This window comes from Microcebus murinus, chromosome 11 (genome assembly GCF_040939455.1).
Source record: "Microcebus murinus isolate Inina chromosome 11, M.murinus_Inina_mat1.0, whole genome shotgun sequence".
In the NCBI taxonomy this organism is placed as follows: Eukaryota; Metazoa; Chordata; class Mammalia; order Primates; family Cheirogaleidae; genus Microcebus; species Microcebus murinus.
In genome coordinates, this window is record NC_134114.1 from 66,152,325 (window position 1) to 66,172,283 (window position 19,959).

Here is a 19,959-nt window from a genome sequence, read left to right on the forward strand (position 1 = left end):
CGCCTCCTTTAGGAGCGGCATATGCAGTGCGTTTGAGGGTGAACGTGAAGTTCATTACATGGAGTGTTGCAGGTCACCCCAGACCTTTAGGTGGACATTCCAGAGCTCTGACCTCAAGCCTTTCTTCCTCTATGTTCTCTCTACTTCTCACCCGGTCCTCCCACTGCCCACCAGTCTGCCCTCGCCACACAAACTCTGAGCCTCTGAAGTCCAGCACTTTCTATACCAAGACTGCTCTTCTTCTCATGTCTCTCTCAAAAATCCCATTTTACTTTTGGTCAGGATTCAGATGTTAGCTATATCCTTTTTGAAATCATCAGTTAGGCCCAACCAGATAGAGCATCTCTAAATAATCTCAAAACATTGCTGATTTTCTATTATAGTCTTTAACATAGGTGTGCTTTAGTACAGCTCTCCATGTACTTCCTACTATATTTATGAAACTTTAGAGGGCAGATTTTGTTCATCTTTTCATGTCCCTCTGCAGTACCTTACACATAAACCTTCCGTTCTTGTTAGCTGAATTGAATTGAATTGACCTGTCTTGCTCAGAAATCTCCAGTTATACCCACATGCCTGCACCCTCAGGTCTAACATCAGAATCTTGCTGTCTTTTGTGGCTGTATACTGCCCATTCAATTTTATTCCCTACTTGACCCCAACACAAATACACCAATCGAGCTTTATCAGTGATTCTCAGCCCTGGCTGCACATTAGAATTCCCTGGAGAGCTTTTAAGAAATACCATTAGCTAAGTCCCTCCACCAAAGATTTTTATATAATTGGTCAAAGATGAGGCCTAGGCACCTGTACTTTTTTTAAAGCACTGGGGATGATTCTAGTGGCAACCGTGGTTGAGAAATGCTGAGCTATTATATTTGCACTTTTTCCTGATAGAGATTTATGTACCTTCAATAATGTTTTTATGCTCTTCTTCCTAGCTATTTTAGTAATATTCACTTAATAAATATGCCACACTTTCAAATATTTCTTTGATCTGATCACATTTTAAGATGAAGACTTCATACAATATAAAGTAAAAATAATAAAACTATGTATAAATATAAGCTGATTCTATTTCCATAGGATCCTGGAGTCAGGCATACTTGGATTTGAATCCTAGATCCAGTACCAGGCAGTTCTTTGACCTTGGGCAACTTCTTTAACTTTTCTGAGTCTCAGTTTTCTGATACATAAAAAGTAAGTATTAGCAGTAACTACCTCATTAAATTGTTGTGAAGATTAAATGAAATATGGTATGTAAAAAGCTTAGCAAAACCTCAGGTAAATATTAAACAATCAGTTCATAAATATTATTATTTATGATTTGAGTGAGAATTGCACACTTACCTCCTTTTAAATCAATACTTTCTTGAGGAAAAAAATCTACCTTTTATATCTTTCTTCAGAAATAAATATGTGATCCTTTATGCTTCATTGCTGTAAATAACAAGAAAGTTATTTAGTGAAATAACAAGATTATGTCACCATACCAAAGCTGAACTGTTTCACTATTATGTTAGAATGTTCATTACACAGAATGCTCTAAGCAATTTCAATGCTTATGGATATATCATTGCATTATATGCAGTTGCTGACAATTTACAGATTTAATTTAGTGACTAAATAGTAGGAAATTCTGCTTAAGAATTTGCCAGAGGGGAGAAACCTAATTGAAGGGGAGTGAAGTTCCTACCATGGGCCATTTAGCTGAATTAAACCCAGCTTCCGTGGGATGGTACAGGGAATGATTAGAATGCTACGTCTCTGGTTACTACAAACATTGAGTTGATTACCAACCAATCTACATCTCTACATTTTCACACTCACCACCCATGACTTCAGAGCACTTCAATAATGGAATCTGACAGGGAGAAAAACCGTTTGGGTGCTTTTCCTTTACCTTGTGTAATCTCACTCAGCTATCTAGCACATGCTGACGTTTTCCCCAAATGACACCGCTGAGAAATATATAATAAAAGAAGTATGAAGAAAGGAGGAGGGAGGGAAAGAATCAGTGGGGGGGAAAGATCACAGACTGCAAATCATATGACTATAAAAATCAATGAAAATTCATTATAAAATAAAAACAGGTACAAGTTTAGGTTTGTTTGCTTTGAACATTACTCTTCAAGATGCTTTATTGTTTTGCTATTTAGAAGGTGCTAAGAGAGTTCTACAGCAGAAATACTTCACGGTTTTATTAAAGATTATTTTAAAATGTGCACTGAGCAATTTATAGAAAAATCCATGTTCTCTTTAGCTCATACAATTCAGCCCTACCTGTTAAAGGCTCAATAAATTGTTATTGCTTCATATTATTGAATAGTTGCAACTGTGAAAACAAAAATATTACAGATTTGCATTCCCCTTCATCCTTCACATTCCTCCCAGCCTTCCCTCTCATCTCCTTCTAGAGCTTTGTCCTTTCTTCTTTCCTTCACCCAATGTCTTTCCTTTCACTATGTACTAGAATATACATTCACATCCTTGAAACAGTGTTTTCAGATCAAAGCACAGGTTTTCATCCTGAACCATATAAGTTTCTGCTGTTCAACAACTATAAAAGAAAAAAGCCTCTCTGACAGTTTTCTATTTTAATTTCACAAGCTTGGTACCACTAAGGCAACTTGAGATGCAAAATTAATATAATGTACACAAACTGTATTTATTTTTTTTTCATCAAGCACACATTGAAGTGGTTGGCTCATTGCCTAAGAATCAATTATCAGAATTTTTTTTTTAATTTTAAGAACCTCATCTTTGAACACAGAAATCACAAATGTTTCACTCTTCTAGATTTGGGGGTTTTGCTTAGCAAATTTAAGTTGAAAACAGAAGTAGTAGCGTCTGTTGTTTCTGCCTAATAATTAGTACAGGCGGCAGGGTTGCAGAGGTTAACACAAGGAAATCATTTGTTTCTGCCTACACATAGGATTATGAAAACACTTCTCAATGTAAACACACTTGAGATGCTGAGGTATGTTGAGAAGAATTAAACTGTGGGTCCTATGTCAATTCACTTGTTTGTCTGACAAACGAGAAAATGTTTCAAAGGTTATCTATGCCTGGAAGCTTATACCAGGCAGAAAGACCTTCATTTTTGAGGACACTGGGGTGATAATAATATGTATTATGACTGAAGTGGAGAAATTAGGAAAAGAAGAGTGAAGGAGAAAAAATGTTCTGTGTTTTTTTTTTTCTGGTTACACAAATTGGTCATGGCTTGCTCCTCTAAAGACCAAAATATCTTAGCTATTAGGAAGTCACTGAAATTATTTTCCAGTCTTGTGAGTTGACACTGCAGAATAGAAGGTCCTCTTTATTTAAAAACTTATTTTGCATTCAAAATAATCCCATCGGGCCTTCAGAATTTGGTGGAAGTGCTTTGATCTTTGAAAAGGAATACACAGATTAGAATTGTTTGGGGACCCACTCACCACAGAGTGACCAGCTAATTTTTTGTGTGTGTGACATCAACATTAGTGCTAGCATAGCAACACCTACTGGTACATTTATGAAGTGAAGTTGAAGCCAACATGGCCAGAAATTGGTTCCTCCATCTTAATGAGAAAAATTACAGCATGGTTTCTACCTGTGATGTCTACACCTAAAAATGACTGTTTCCAAATGAAAGAATAGGAATAAAAACCTTTTTTTGTGAAAGAAAAATAACTCTTTATGTTTAAAATGCTATTAAGGCAATCATTGTATTTTTTTGTGAACCGAAGCACCATTCAGCCTGCTCCTAAACATTTTGTCATGTAGTTCATGGTCAAGATGACATTTTCTTCTTCTTGTTCTTGTTGTTCTTATTCTTTGTTCTTCTTTTTCTCCTCCTCCTCCCCCTCCTCCTTCTCTTCCTCTTCTTCTTTTTTGTACATTTCTTAACAGGGGTTACACAATTATAGGAAGCCATTCACAAAAGGACTAAATGGATTGAAATCATCTGAGAGGCATCATGTTTTACTTTACCACAGATATGAAGTCTAGTCTCCAAATAGTGAATAATACAGCATGTAATGTCATAGTCTGCCTACTAAACAACGTCTTAAAGAGACATTCAGCCACAGTAAGTACCACAGAAAAAACAGAGCTGCAGGGAGTATGGTATGTACCAAAATGAAAACACACCCAGATCACTACAAATCCTGAAGTCCAGTAGAATTTGACTCTGCCAATATTTAGAAAAGCCATAGCTCCTATTTAGTTACACTCCTCTGTTCTACAATAATTCCTTGAAAAACCCAGCCCCCTGGAAGTTAACAAGAAGCAATGTATTGCCAGTCAACCAAGTTGTAAGCTGGGACATTGGTTAGCTGCCCTTCTGCTTTCTAAAGGAAGGCAACATGAAGACCACATTCAGGGAAAAGCAGTCCCCCGAAGGGATTCAGGAGGCAGGCTACAGGATCCATGAAAAGCCAAGGCCCAAGGGAAAGCAAAGGGGATCCAACCAAGGCAAGCCTGGTCACTCTCCAAAAGCCTGAAATAAAAGTCTCTTCCTTTCTAGATGACAGAGTCATTTGTACTTACAGTCTAAAAGGATGATACAAATTCAAAGTCTGCTATTCTGAGTCTATGGAACTCTACTTCCAGCTAAATTGGGCTCCATAACAGCTTTATTTTCTGGGTTAACAATGTAGACCCATCCACAATCCTTATGACAATTTCTAGGTGTCTTATTTGGTTTAAAGCTACGAAGACTGAAGGCTCTCAAAGAACATTAGGGAATTTTGTGTTCCCAAGACACAGAATTATGTGGATTTTATACAGAGCTGGAAAAAGTGTTTTTTTCTGGTGCCTGGGTGCCTGAGGCCACCTCTTCATTGCTGATACTAGTTTTATGCCTCTTACCAGAGACTCCTGACAGATTTATTTGCCTAAAATGAGTCTTTCAGAGTCATATTCCTTCGCAGAAACCATAGTTGCTCCCTTTGCCAAAGAATTGTTGAACACCATAGTTTAATGTTCTGTTTTCCAGAAATGAGAAATGAATCTTCTATTCAAGCTTGGTTCTCACTGGCCTCTTAGCACAAACCTTCCCGCCTTGTCAAGCTAGTCAGATGGGTTAATCAACTTCTGTCTATCATGCTCACATTCACTAATGCTGTCCCCATACCTTAAGTGGTGGTGTCTACCTCCTCCTTTCCATGCTGTTATCACTTCTACCCCTTCTGCTTACCCCTGCCTCAGTACTTTCTCCTCTCCTTCTATCAAAGTCTTCCAACACCCTGTTTAGACTTTGATAGTTATTCCAGCCACACAGGAAGAATTCCTCTGATTTTCTTGATAAATTCTTACCATTCCAAACACACACTATCTTGTAATTTAACTTTTCATGTTTGTATGCCTCTTCTCCCTAATATAGCAACCATCTTCTCTAGGATGGGAATGGAATTTTACACTTTTATGTAGCCTCCACAACTGCAAACACAATACACAAATCTAAGGAGGTGAAAAAAGGGGAAGAAAATAAAAAGCTTCAAAAATTACTAGAATTGCACGCCAAGAATGGTACAAGATATCATCTAGAATAAAAAATAACTCACATTGTTAAGCGTTTTCGTGTGCATTTTCTCATTAAGCAAAGTATTAATGTCTCAAAATAGAGTCAAGAAACTCAGGAAATTCTCACAGTTTCCACAGGAGAAGAAAATAGAAAGGATGTGGAACTGGAATGCAGGGTACCTAGAATACCTTTGTGATGACTCAGAAACCCTTACTTATTCAAGATATCATCTGTGAGATACCGCCATGGTATATTTTCTGTAAGTAAGGTCAAATCACAGCATTTTTTTTTTTATTTTGGCATATTATGGGGGTACAGATTTTAAGGTTTCAATAAATGCCCATTTCCCCCCCTCCCCCCAAAAGTCTGAGTCTCCATCATGACCATCCCCCAGATGGTGCACATCTCACTCATTATGTATATATGTACCCGCCCCCCTCCCCCCTCCCACCTGCCCAATACCCTATTACTGTAGCACCTATGTGTCCACTTAGGTGCTACTCAGTTAATACCAGTTTGCTGGAGAATATATCTGGTGCTTGTTTTTCCATTCTTGGGATACTTCACTTAGTAGTATGGGTTCCAGCTCTAACCAGGAAAGTATAAGATGTGCTATATCACCGTTGTTTCTTAGAGCTGAATAGTACTCCATGGTATACATATACCACATTTTATTAATCCATTCTTGGATTGATGGGCACTTGGGCTGTTTCCACAGCCTTGCAATTATGAATTGTGCTGCTATAAACATTCGAGTGCAGGTGTCTTAATCACAGCATTTTTGAAATTTTTTTATTGCGTCAAAATATATAACATAAAAATTTCTGCATATTTTAAGAGGGGTTACTTTTTAATTCAGATCTCCCTAGTTTTTCCTCACTGGATATTCCTTTTTCAGTTTTTTTTAAACAAACTATTTCTTTGGACTTTTGTACTTACTTATTAGGGACATATCTTGGGGGGAAAACACTTGGGAATCTTTTGATAAACTGCTTTATAGGTTCTTGAGATAATATGGGTAAAAATGTGCTCTGGAATATAAATTACCCTACAAATACACTATTTTTATTATCACTGCAGTTGTTATGGAATATTCTTAAAAGGTAAATTTTCCTCATACTAAAATACATTTGGCATCTGAGCAACTAAACCATCTTATACTAGATCCTCTTTTTAAAAAATATTGAAGGTCCCATGCCTTCCTATGGTTTGTTTATCCTACCATGTCATCTCAAATTGCTGTATTAGCAAAGTAAAAGGTTACGGTAAACCAAGCCTGTGATGAACTTGCTTTTTTGTATGTTCTTTCAACGTAGTATTTCCTTCCAGTCATTAACTTCAAACTGGAATCACTCAGGGTTCTCAAAGGGCAAAAGATAACAAGTAATCTTCATGGCCCTGGAGCTGGCAGGCGAGCTGTCCTCCCCACAAATGTTATTTCTAAGAGGACTTCTGAGGGGGAGTTGAAAGTAAAAAGGGGAGGTGGAGAGGAGGAGAAAACAGTATGCTTGTACCATGTAGCTTCTATATAAATTACTACATGCACAAAAGTAATATACATAAAAGCTCAACAAAGTCAGTACAAACTCTGTTAAAATAATTGGCATTGAGAAGGAAAAATCAGCTCCTGCCTATTGATCTGAATCTTTTATGCCCTTCAGTTATTACTTGACACTACACCATAGCATTTCCCCTGGTGACCCCAATGTCTTGATCTGAAAACCTAACCAGTCATTTTTCACTGAGGAGGAGAGAATAGTTTTGTTAACATCTGGTGTTTTTTTTTTAATTTTTTTTTATTGTTTAAGCTCTTTTATTTTTAAATTCTTGTTGAAACCGCCTTGATCTGCCTACCAGGGAATTGGAGCTCATACCATGTGCTTGCTACCTAAATCTCTTTTCTCTTTATTTGTTCTACAGAATATTGATTTAGATTTTGGCCTATTCGCATTGCTTTAAACTTTTAAACACTGGCTGTAATAGCTAGAGGAAACACTTTGCTGAAGCAAAAATGATCACCCAAGAGAACGTATTGGGGAAACACATAGACCAAAATTAGCCCTTGGCTCTGAATGTGCAGCTCCCATTGAAACCACTGGAAGCTGAACTCTTAGGATTTGAAGACACATTTTCCTTTACATTGAATATAAAGGCTTTTTGAAAGGGTTGTGCTTATTTGAGTTTCTGTTAAAGAAGCTGAATTAGCTCTTTGTCACATTATAAAAAGAGAGGCAGCATTGATTCTCCAATTTGTCTTCTAAGGGGTCTTTTGATATCTAACAAAATTGCACAGGCGCCCTTTTTTTTTTGTTTCTGTACACTGATTGTTTAATATTACAAAGGACCAGGCATCATACCAAGAGCTTTCTGTCTTCTATAGTCCCTACGACATTTTACGATAACATTCCCTAATCCTTTACAACCAAAATAACAATCAAAAACAGAGTAATGTTTAGAATCAACATGGGACAAGGGAAAAAATGGTGCTAGAAAACTAGCAGTATGACCCTCTGATGACAGACAACATTGTCATGTCCTACCTCACCATGTTACTACCTCCATAAATCCTTCTCGAGCTTCAGAACACTCTTTTATTATACTGTGGGTAGTGCCATTGAGAAAGATCAGGTTTCCAAAGGCCTCACCAGGCAGTGGATATTACTGCTCAAGTGCAGGGGATGAATTAACTGGCACAGGCTGACTCTAGAATCTATGGCTCTTGCTACGGCATGACTCAGCCACAGGGCACTTCCAGGGTTCATCTCCGTGCTAACACAGCTTCAGGAGGTTTCAATTTACTCAGGAGAGTCTTTCTGTTTTCTCCCTTTGACAACAAATAAAAATGTACCTTGTACACTTGGAGAATAGCAAAGGCAAGAGCCGTGCCTCACTTCTTTTGACGTCTCTTGTCCCTAACATCATTCCTACATAGAAGCAATTAACTAATGCTTATTTAATTTGAATGAATGAGAAATGAGAGATGCCAGATGACAGGAGGTGTGCCTTGTGGGTTCACAAAAAAACTAATCTTGAAAGACTTTAAGATAATGTAGCCAAGTTTTCTGCTTACAAAGTAAGACCACACATATCATAGGCACAAAGTCATAGAGCTATTTGGGAAACACGGAAGTGGGAGCCTGACCTAGACTAAGAGGGTCAGAGAAGGTTTCCTGGAACCCTTGAGTCTGAATTGAGTCTTAAATGTAGTAGAAAGGAGTGTAGGTATGTGTATAAGTACTCTAAGCAAAAACAAGATTCGAGCAAGAGGACAGAGCGTGACAATGGCATGGATATAGGAAATTGTGTGACATATGTGAGTCAGGCTGTGGAGAGGTTAGACTAGAGAGGTTGGCAGAGACCAGACCATAAGACCTTGGTTGGCACATTAAGAAGCTTCACTTTTTCTTGTGAGCAATAGGTAACTATTGAAGGATTTTCGGCTAATGAGGGCAGGATCAAATGCATTTTGGATAAATCACTCTGGCTGGTTGTTGGAGAATGGAGTCAAGGAGAACAAGCCTGCAGATATGTAAGTGGATGTTGGGGATTTTACATTAACTCAGATGAGAGAAAACAAAGCCAAAAACAATGGAAGTGGTAGTAGAGGAAATGTTAGAAAGTAAAAGCAACAGGACTTGGTGACTGATTCTATGATTATATGGAGGAGAGGCTGAGAAAGAAAGAGAGAGAGGAGGAAGGAAGGAAGGAAGGAAGGAAGGAAGGAAGGAAGGAAGGAAGGAAGGAAGGAAGGAAGGAAGGAAGGAAGGAAGGAAGGAAGGAAGGAAGGAAGGAAAGAAGGGAGGGAGGGAGGGAGGGAGGGAGGGAGGGAGGGAGGGAGGGAGGGAGGGAGGGAGGGAGGAAGAAAGGAAGGAAGGAAGGAAGGAGGGAAGGAAGGAAGGAAGGGAGGGAGGGAGGGAGGGAGGAAGAAAAGAAGGAAGGAGGGAGGGAAGGAAGGAAGGAAGGAAGGAGGGAAGGAAGGAAGGAAGGAAGGAAGGAAGGAAGGAAGGAAGGAAGGAAGGAAGGAAGGAAGGAAGGAAGGAAGGAAGATTTATGAATCAAGGGTTATGACCTGGGTGACTAGTGGCTAGAGGTCCCACCAAATAAGAGCAAGAATAACATAAAGAGAACAGGTTTTGTGAGAAGAAATAATAGTACAAAAAGAGAGCACCATGTCTTCAAAACCAGGGGAACAAATTATTTTAAGAAATAGAGTCTTTTATATAATAGATACGTTGAGCAAGCAGTCATCATGCAATGCAATCGTACAAGCAACTTAATCTTATCTCTGGTTGTCCTTTTTAGCAATCCTTCCCTTCTGGATAAAAATCCAAGAGTCCTGTGACTTTTCTACTTACTTCAGGTAATAGAAACTATAATTATCACTTTAACTCACAAATACTTTAATCACAAACTAAAATCTTCAGTTCTTATTTTGAAATAATTATCTATTCACAAGTAGTTGCAAGAGGTCCCATGTACCTGTCACCTAGTTTCCCCCATTGCTTACATCTTACACAACTATAGTGCAGTATCAAAACCAGGAAACTGGCCGGGCACGATGGCTCACGCCTATAATCCCAGCACTCTGGGAGGCTGAGGCAGGTGGATTGCTGGAGGTCAGGAGTTCGAAACCACCCTGAGCAAGAGCAAGACCCTGTCTCTACTATAAATAGAAAGAAATTAATTGGCCAACTAATATATATAGAAAAAATTAGTCGGGCATGGTGGCGCATGCCTGTAGTCCCAGCTACTAGGGAGGCTGAGGCAGCAGGATCGCTTGAACCCAGGATTTTGAGGTTGCTGTGAGCTAGGCTGATGCCATGGCACTCACTCTAGCCTGGACAACAAAGCGAGACTCTGTCTGAAAAAAAAAAAAAACAGGAAACTGACATTGATACAATGTGTATATATAGTCCCACACCAACTATTCACCAAATCCTCCCTAAGTTTCAAGCCTCTACTTTTTCACATGATCAAAATAAGCAAAGGGTTCATGAGTTATATAAATCCAGTTCTCTATCAATTTCATTGAAAATGTGAATATCATGTATTATGTGTCCCTGGTATATATTACCATATCTTGGTACCTGAGTCAAAATTTCCAACTTAATATCTTGTTACACAGTTACAATGGGGGCAAATTCAGTAGGTGCTCCGAAAGTATTTGCTGAATTAATGTGGTATTATTGTTGCATTTATTTAGCATTTCTCTCAATTGATTAAAACATAATAGAGGTCTCTTATAAGGGAATTGAATTCCTGTTTAATCACAACTAAGATATCCATACATAGGATACATATAGTAGGCACTGAAATTGTGAACAGTTGAATTGAATTATATAGAAATACTATTGTTCGACCAGAGCTCAGGTAGCATATAATGAATTAGCTGGCATGTAGTAATCATGTGTTATTGAAATTGGTGACGATTTACTTATTATCTGCAATGAGTTTCTGAAAAAATATTTCTCTTTCCATTAAGGATTTTATTTTCAGCATTTGCTTGTCAGTTAAATCCTCACATCACTAATGTAACTTCTCATCATAGGCAGAATTGAATATTCATGCCTAGTTCAAATCACTGTTATTCTGGCCTGTTGCTTTTCCCCCCAGATAGTTAAACCACATTTATATGGACAATTTATTACAATTTGTCATTTATAGACTCTCATTTTGTTCAGTTATGTGAACTGTAAATTTGGTAGAATATTGTACTGGCTTTTTATGGAAGGTGGGGATGCAAAAATTAGACACATAAGTAAAAATCTTATACTTGTTCCACCCATTGAGACACTTACTATTCTTCCTACTTTGGCTATATGTTCCTAGTAATATATGGAATTCTTCATGTACTTAAATGTTCTTCTGAAGTTTTACTATCATACTAATGAAGAACCTTACTTTTAAAGACCAACACAAATTAGCCAGTGTGAGTACTTTCTACGCATACGAGCAGGACAAACTAGTATGTCATAATACAAAAAAAAGTGTACTGTTCTTCTTGATAAATAGACTTGCATTTTAATTTTTTATTAAATTAGTTGGTAATAAATAGACTAACAATTGTATGCTGGCATCTTTTGTAGAACTAATGAAGTCTTTGCAGTATGAGATTTCATGACAGCACTCTGCTATTAATAAACTTTACCTAGAGGAGAGAGACTGCTGAGGTTGGTTTGAAAATTATTGGATCTGCAGATTAGTGAAATGAATGAGTTGAGATAGACTATATGAAAAATATTTTCTGTAATAATTTGTATGCTAAACAGTCTATAACAATTCTGGCCAGGAGCACAAGAAGCCACCATTAATTCATACTGATAACCCAGGGATGGCATATTCCTTTACCAGGCAACTTATGAAAACAAGCCCAAATTGTTGTTGATGTTTAATATTAATTAGGTTCTCTCTTGCCCTGTGGCTTTCCTAAGTAACTCTCTGATAGTAAATCAACCATTAAATGGCTAAGTGTGGCCTGAAATGATGTGTACTGTCAAGGAGCAATGCAAAATGAGGATTGGATTAACTGAGTCTCATAAACATCCTACAGAATATTGTCTGCTTACCTTCCAGGAGCTTACATTCTGAAGTCTGGGGTTCATCATTGATACCAGTTTTAGAATGAACACCTCCTAGATAAATATTAATTGCATATTAACTAGCTTCCATAGAGCTTGGGAATGTCCTTTCTGATGTAGCCTTACCAACACTGTCTACTATTAAATTAAATAATTCACCTAAAAACTTTAAAATGTTTGCTAATGTGATTTCATATATTATATCATTTTCATATCCCCTTTTTTGAAAAAAATTGCCTATTAACAACATAAACCCCTTATCATACCTTCATAGAAGAGCAAAACTATACAATCTATTGACAAAACCATATCTTACTGCTAACCAAGCAGTAACATAAATCTCTTGCTGCATATTCATATTCAAATCATATGATATAATCCACACAGAATCCAGTCTAGGTACTTCTATACCATATTCAGCTTTGTTCAGCCACGCCTCATCCTAAACAGATACAGCAGACTTGCAGCCTCTCTACCTTCCTATTTCCCCAGAACCACTTGCCATGCTCCTCCCTGACAGGTCCTATAGTCCCTGAATCCCATTAGCTTCCCACCAATTCCCACTCTATCCTTCATCCTACCTTTACCTCCTCCTACTCGTCTTTAGACTAGTTGCCAATGTTTCATTGAGTTTCAGAAAGTTTTGTTGATTTGCCCCTTAGGGTTGTTTTTCTTTTTTTGAAGAAGAGAAAGACGAAGGAAAGCTGATTTCAATGGTCATATTTTAGAATCAAGCAGTTACAAGACAGTAAGACTTTCAAAATGCCAAGGGTCATCAGTTCTCCTGTGCGTTCTCATGCAAAAGAGTCTCTGTCTCTTCTTTCCCCTTGTGGCAGCATTATCAATGGCCTCTCTCAGTTGTTCTAGTTCAATATGAACCTGGCTTTGGAAGACAGATGCATATAAGCCAGGACTCAGAAACACAGTTAAGGCCCTGGAGCAGCTCTATCCTGCCATAGTACAGATTAAGGAAAATGTAGTCCCTGCCCCCCCCCAAAAAAAAACCGTATTTGAAAGCTAGCCTTATTAACCACTTCAGTACGGCGCTCACTGGCCACGAAACCTTACCCAGCCGGCACTCATAGTCCGCATGATAGTTTGTGCTGTGCATTGACGACAAATCCGTTTTGTTCTTGTGTGATGAGGAAACCTTTAAAGCACTGGAAGCTTGTTTTACTTTACAGGCAGCTTTACTTGTCATGTAAATCAGAATAGGTAACATATACATATATTTTTTATTCCATTATTTTTTATTCCATTATTTTTTAATGTTCACAATTTTATTTTGATAAATGAAAAATTAGAAAAGTCATATCACGACTGTCGGCTAAAGTCACTGTGCGTGTTCATCTGTGGCTATCAACGCTCATACCAAAGTGGTTAACGTTGATTCACATAAAGTGAGATAAAAACACAAACACAGAATCTTAGCATCTTATGCTGAAAGGGCTTGAGAGATCATATAGTCTATGATTGGCCATTTAAAAATCATTGAGTTTCAGAAAGTTTTGTTGATTTGCCCCTTAGGGTTGTTTTTCTTTTTTTGAAGAAGAGAAAGACGAAGGAAAGCTGATTTCAATGGTCATATTTTAGAATCAAGCAGTTACAAGACAGTAAGACTTCAAGTGTCTTGCAGACAAGAAAATTAATTCCCTTGGTGTAAGTAGGACACTTGAGAAGGTGATCATCATTAAAGAGTTTTATTCACCATGCACAAAAGCAGGCAAAGCACTGCAGGAAGGGTTGAAATCACTTGGCTTTGGGATCTGGAACACTACCAAAGAGTTAATAAAGTAGCCAACAAAGAGAAAACAGCTAAATAATCTGCCTGGACCTGGTCAAAGTGGAAAGCAGAAATTACTACCCGTGTTAAAAAAATGACCAAGTATAAATTCATGTTACATTTACAAACCAAGGCAGTCTAGAAAAATGTAACAATCTCAGCAGTAAAGTGATGGGTTAACAATCTACACTTTCAGGGGGAAAAAAAAGTAACAGGCCAGAATAACAGTGATTTGAGCTAGGCATGAATATTCAATTCTGCCTATGATGAGAAGTTACATTAATGATGTGAGGATTTAACTGACAAGCAAATGCTGAAAATGAAATCCTTAATGGAAAGAGAAATATTTTTCAGAAACCCATTGCAGATAATAAGTAAATTATTACCAACTTCAATAAAATATGATGATGAACACACAAACCTTTAATGTCTAACATTAGGCATTACTGAACAATAGAGGTTTCAGAGAGATGAGCACCTTTTCATGTTGCTCCTTTTATTTTTAAAGTATCCACTTCTCCTTGAGATTTCTTTCAGCTACTAATAAAAGAAAAGCTGTTAGAAGGTTTTAAAAGTATTCTTTACTTTTAAAGGAACAAGGAAAAGTAGATGTTTCCCTTTCTTCCCCACTAATAAATATGATTTTTTAAAAGGTAGTATGTGATTATGCTTTTTGGATGTCAATAAACACATATTTATAATTTGTAGATTAAATTCGAGCAATAAGCAATATTTAGACTTAATAGAATTAGGTATTAAATGGAATGTTTTATCATATTTTAAATACAAAAGTGTCCGATTATATTCTGCCAGTAGGTGTTACTTTGTTGTTCTCAGCGAGGTAAAAAGCTTCTTGTTAACTAACAGTGTTAGTTCACGGAGCAAAATGTATTTGGAAAGCACAGTGGGATGGCCCTTCCCCAGGAAATGCTCAAGCAGGGGACTCTTTGTCAGCCAATTGACAGTGTGAGTTTGGGGAGAAAGTAATTCCTTTTCCATTCCTGCTTTAGTGTCGGTCTCTTACTGGGATAGAAAACCATTTGATCCATCAGGATGAAAATCCAAAGATTCTTACTGAAGTAGAATGGAAAAGGAAATCTGCAACTGAGGTAAGGTTCTCATTTCCAATGTCTCTAGAGATTGAACCCAAATGAAAGATGAGTTGGCCCAAAGAGGTGGAAACTTGGGAAACCCTGGAGTTAAAATTCCCAGGAGCTTTCTGTCCACAATGGCCTTTAAAGTTCTACTGGATGTCCAATCAGAAGGGATTATCTCTCTCCACAGAAAGATGTGATATGATGATTACCTCAGTAGAAGCCAAGGTAATTCATCAGGAAGCACGTAGAATTCTCCTTCTGATGCTTCCCTCTAGAAATAATTATAAAGGAAAAGGAAGGACAAAAATCATTTAGAAAATAATTTCTTATATTCTCTTGATCCCACATTGGGTTAACATTATTCTAACACCTCTGTTAAACTTCAAACTCAGAATGACATAAAAAAATAAATTGTTTCAATACTGAACAATAATATTATCTTAGCATAATAATGGTTCTAAGAAGTCCAAAATTTTTAAAAGTATGCATATTCCCAATGAGTAATTTTTACTGTCTTCATGTGTTCCACTAGACACACATTGGGAAATATTTATCAATGTAATAAAACATGATGACATGAATCTTCTTTTAAGCAAGATTAGACCTAGTGTTTGCCTACTAGATTTCTGTCCACTCAGAATTTCCTGTCTTTCCACCATCTCTTGTGATTCAAGTTGAGTAGAAAGAAAAGGAGTCCTTCTATCAAAAATCATCTTGGATCTCTGAATGGAATTATAAAGGGGCTTAGTAATCTGGTTTTGATAGAGGTGAAAATTGAATTGAAACGACAAATGTTCATGGAAAGGGAAATGTGGTCAACTTCCCACAGGACACGACAAGACGACTAGTATGTGTCTTTCTTGCTCACAACCTGTTGTATTAACCCAGCACACCAGTCCCAGCCAGACGCCCACTCTTTCTCCCCATCATCTGTCAAGCCTCCCTCCCACTCATCCGCTCCGTTATTCTGCATTCTCAGAACTCCTGACTTCTCCATCAACTTCCTTTTCCCCACCTTTTCTTGGATTCCACTTTCCTGAATAGATGCCCTAGTTGTGGATGACTTCTCCCCCTCAAACTTCTCCTGCCACCCCACCACCATATTCTTGGATACCAATCCTGTCCTTAACATCAAGATTCACACTGCTCAGTTCCCCTGATCCAGCAGAAAGAATCAGAAAGAACCCAGCTCTCCAAACTACCAAACCACACATCATTCTTCACATGAGATTCACTGACTCACTGTCTTTTTAGTAAATACTCTTATATTTATGTTCCTGTATCACTAAGGAGATAAATATTGGGACATGAGACTTTCAAATAAAAAGTGTTTTATACTCTGTAAGTAAATACCTTTTTACTGACAAGGAAGCCCTCTCATTTATCACAGTTTCAAATAATGAAAAACAAAGGATATTTTTCAGAACACGTAATGGAGAAGAGTTTCCATTTCATGCCAATAGAATCACTGTTATCCTTATTCTAGTGATGAGTGTAAGGAAGAGGAAGTATGCAGCAATAGAACTCAAGGAAATAAATTAAACTCTGAGGAACATAGGTAACTTTGAAAAACCTTGCAGAAGCCCAAATCAGATACAAACTCCCTCTCTCTCTCTCTCTATCTCCCCAACCCTCCCATCTGGCACCCCACCCTCACTACCATACCCCTGCAATCAGTCTTTAGTCTTTTTTTTTCTATCTAGAGAACAAAGATTTGGGGTACCATGAATATTTCTTATTTTAGTCTCACGACTTATTATGTATATGATGCTTCCTGCCAAATAGTTGGGCCATTAGAATTATAGATCTAGCCTGTAACATTGTGTGTTGTCCTTTAGTTGACCGTCTGTACCAATGAAAGGCACTGTTGTCAAGACATGTCCCTTTGCCCTTGTGGTTACCATTTTACTCCAAAGGATTTCCAAGGGTGAAACTATTATATTTCTCCAGCTACTGTATTCACCCTATTGAGTCATATTTTGGCTACAAGCCTAATAACAGACAGAGTCAATACTGAATTTGGATGAATTTATTCTTCGATTTTTTAAAAAAACAGTTATAACGAGGATCTACTGGCTATTAAAAATAATGTAATTGACAGTTGTAATATCAAAATAACATAACACATGTATCATCCGATTTAAGTAATGTATTAAGAGAATAAAACATTCTTATATAAAGCGAATTTCTTTTAACCTGTCATTGATTTTAATATAAGTTCTTATAGATCTTTTGGTGGTAAAAATGTGGCCTCTTTATGTAGTATTAGTTATAACTGAGAATGTAGGTACTCATATAATGTCAACTATTTAAAAATATGTTTTTATGAAACATTAACCAAACCTTCAATATTACAGTTATAATGTAATAAACAAAACATTATAATATCAAAATAAATTTTAAAACTATATTATACTAAGAGAAACTCTGAGAATACATCTCATATGCCTCATATGATGTTGCTTCTATGGAAAAAGTAAATTCTAATTCTCAAGTATTTTACTTTCCACAAACTTCAAAATACTTCAACATTTGAGGCAATTTTTGTATTTGTATTTTGAACACAAATTGAAGAAATTGGTCTCTAAGCATTTGCATTAAAGAGTCCTCGAAGTATTAGTAACTGCTGCTAACTTGCTATGTTACCTTGAACAGTTCACTTTGATTTCAGTTTTCTTATTTATAAAGTTAAGAGTAACAAGAAGCACATATTTAATACTTCAGTGGTTTTTATTTTAAAGTTTCTTAGAGATGCTTCAGAGATAACAAGAAAGAAAATGAATTTTATTTATATTATTAATACATATTGAGGTTCCACACAGGGATATCATGAAAACATGAGTTGAAAGGGCTTTAACTGGCTCCCCCCACACAAAAATCTCAAGTAAACATACGATGTAAGTAGAAATAGTATGCTTGCTGTGCAAACACAGCCTCAAAGCAAGTCCTTCAGCCAAAACATACAGGTTGCTGCCCCCAAATCTCTTCAATATAAAAAGTCTAACACTGCTACTAGATCCACCTATTTTGTGTTTTTTAAGGGTTTTTTTGTTGTTTTGCTCAGGTTTTTTCAAAAATGACTAGTATAATCAAGAGAATGTGGATTTTATAGTAAGAGGAGTTGGGGTTCAAATCCCTAACCTGCTCACTATAAAACTTTGGGCAGGTTCTTTAATATCTCACAGCATTGGTTTCCTCATTTTAAAATGGATAATAATAACCACCTCACAAAATCGCTGGGGTAATAAATGAATACTTCATATGACGAAAATGCTAAAGGTTGGGTAGCTTTCACTGGGTTATGAAATTTCTGACAACTCCCCAGTCCTTTGACTGGCATCTCCAAGAATTCTGATAATTCCTGAGACAATTGTGTAAATTGGTGTCCTTTGCCTTTGTGGCTCTGTCTTCCTCTAATAGTACCTCTGCCCCACTCCACCTGGGAATAAGTCTTCTTCCTTCAGTTTGCACAAGTATTCATAAGTAAAAGCGTGATCACATAAGGTGGCTTATATTTCCCTCTCTTCCTGCCTTCCTCTCTCACATCTATTTCTGCCTTTCTGTGCCTTTCTCCAGGATTGGCCTAGGAGCTCCAACTTTTTTTCTTCCATTGTGGTTCTTCTGAAGGTGCTTCCTTGTGTGAATAGTTGTTGAGTTAGATGTTCCTGCAGAGGGGCGATTGCTGTAGATTTCTATTCAGCCATCTTACTCCACCCCCTTCCCAGAGTCTCTTCCTCCATTGTGAAGAACAACATCTCTTAATGCAAAACCTTAGCAATAGCTATCATTCATATCCTGATGGTAAGAAACTCACTTTCTAATCCATGTATTGTCCTTGCATTATTTTAAACAGCTATAGAAAACATAATTCTAAAAATAATTCTAGGCATCTCCTCAATATTTATTCCATAAATCCCTAGTCATGCTGTTTAGGTTTAGAAAAATCTTCCTATTCTAAGTGTGGTCCATGGACCAGGTACTGTCAACATCACCTGAAAACTCAATAGAAAAGTAAAATCTCAGAGTCTATTCCAGAATAATGAGTTGGAGTCATAGGTAACTCCATCTCTTTTGCCACACAATCTTCAAGAGTTCACACAACTCAAGTCTAAGCTTGAATTGAGTCTTGAGTCAACTCGAGTCTGATTGCAGACTTATAATTCCTAGACTCAGGAATCAGTTTAGGTTGTGCAAAATCGTAAGACTATCCAATCAGTGATGTTTAGAACTTGTGTTTTGTGTTTCTTCCCCCACCACACCATCCCTCAAATACACATAAGGAAGCAGGGAACTCTGGCTATGCTGAGAAGACAACTTGTAATGAAGCAAAAATAAGCCTGAGGACAAACCTAATACAAAGATGGTCTCAGTGAGTCTTAGAGAAATGGAACCAGAACTGTGATGAACTGGCCGCTGAAGCCCATTCTACCTTTTCACCAATATAAGCAAACAAATTTAGTTTAGTTTTTGAGGCTAAGTAGAAAAACTAACAAAACAAAAATCAACATATACAAACCAGTAGCATTTCCATATACTAATAATGACCAAGCTGACAATCAAATCAAGAACACAATTTCATTAACACTAGCTGCAAAAAAAATAAAAATAAAAATAAAACTTGAAATATACCTAACCAAGGAGGTAAAAGACCTCTACAGGAAAATTAAAATACACTGATGAGAGAAATTGTATATGACACAAAGAAATAGAAAACCTTGTGGATTTGGAAGAACCAATAATGTCAAAATGTTCACACCACCCAAAGTAATCTACAGATTCAGTGCAATTTCTATCAAAATACCAACATCATTTTTCACAGAATTATAAAAAACATCTCTAAAATCCATATGAAACCAAAAAAATTTAAAAAAAGATACAAATAGCCAAAGCAATCCTAAGCAAAAAAGAGCAAATATAGAGGCATTACATTAACTGACTTCAAATTATACTACATGGCTAAAGTAACCAAAACAGCATGGTGATGATATACAA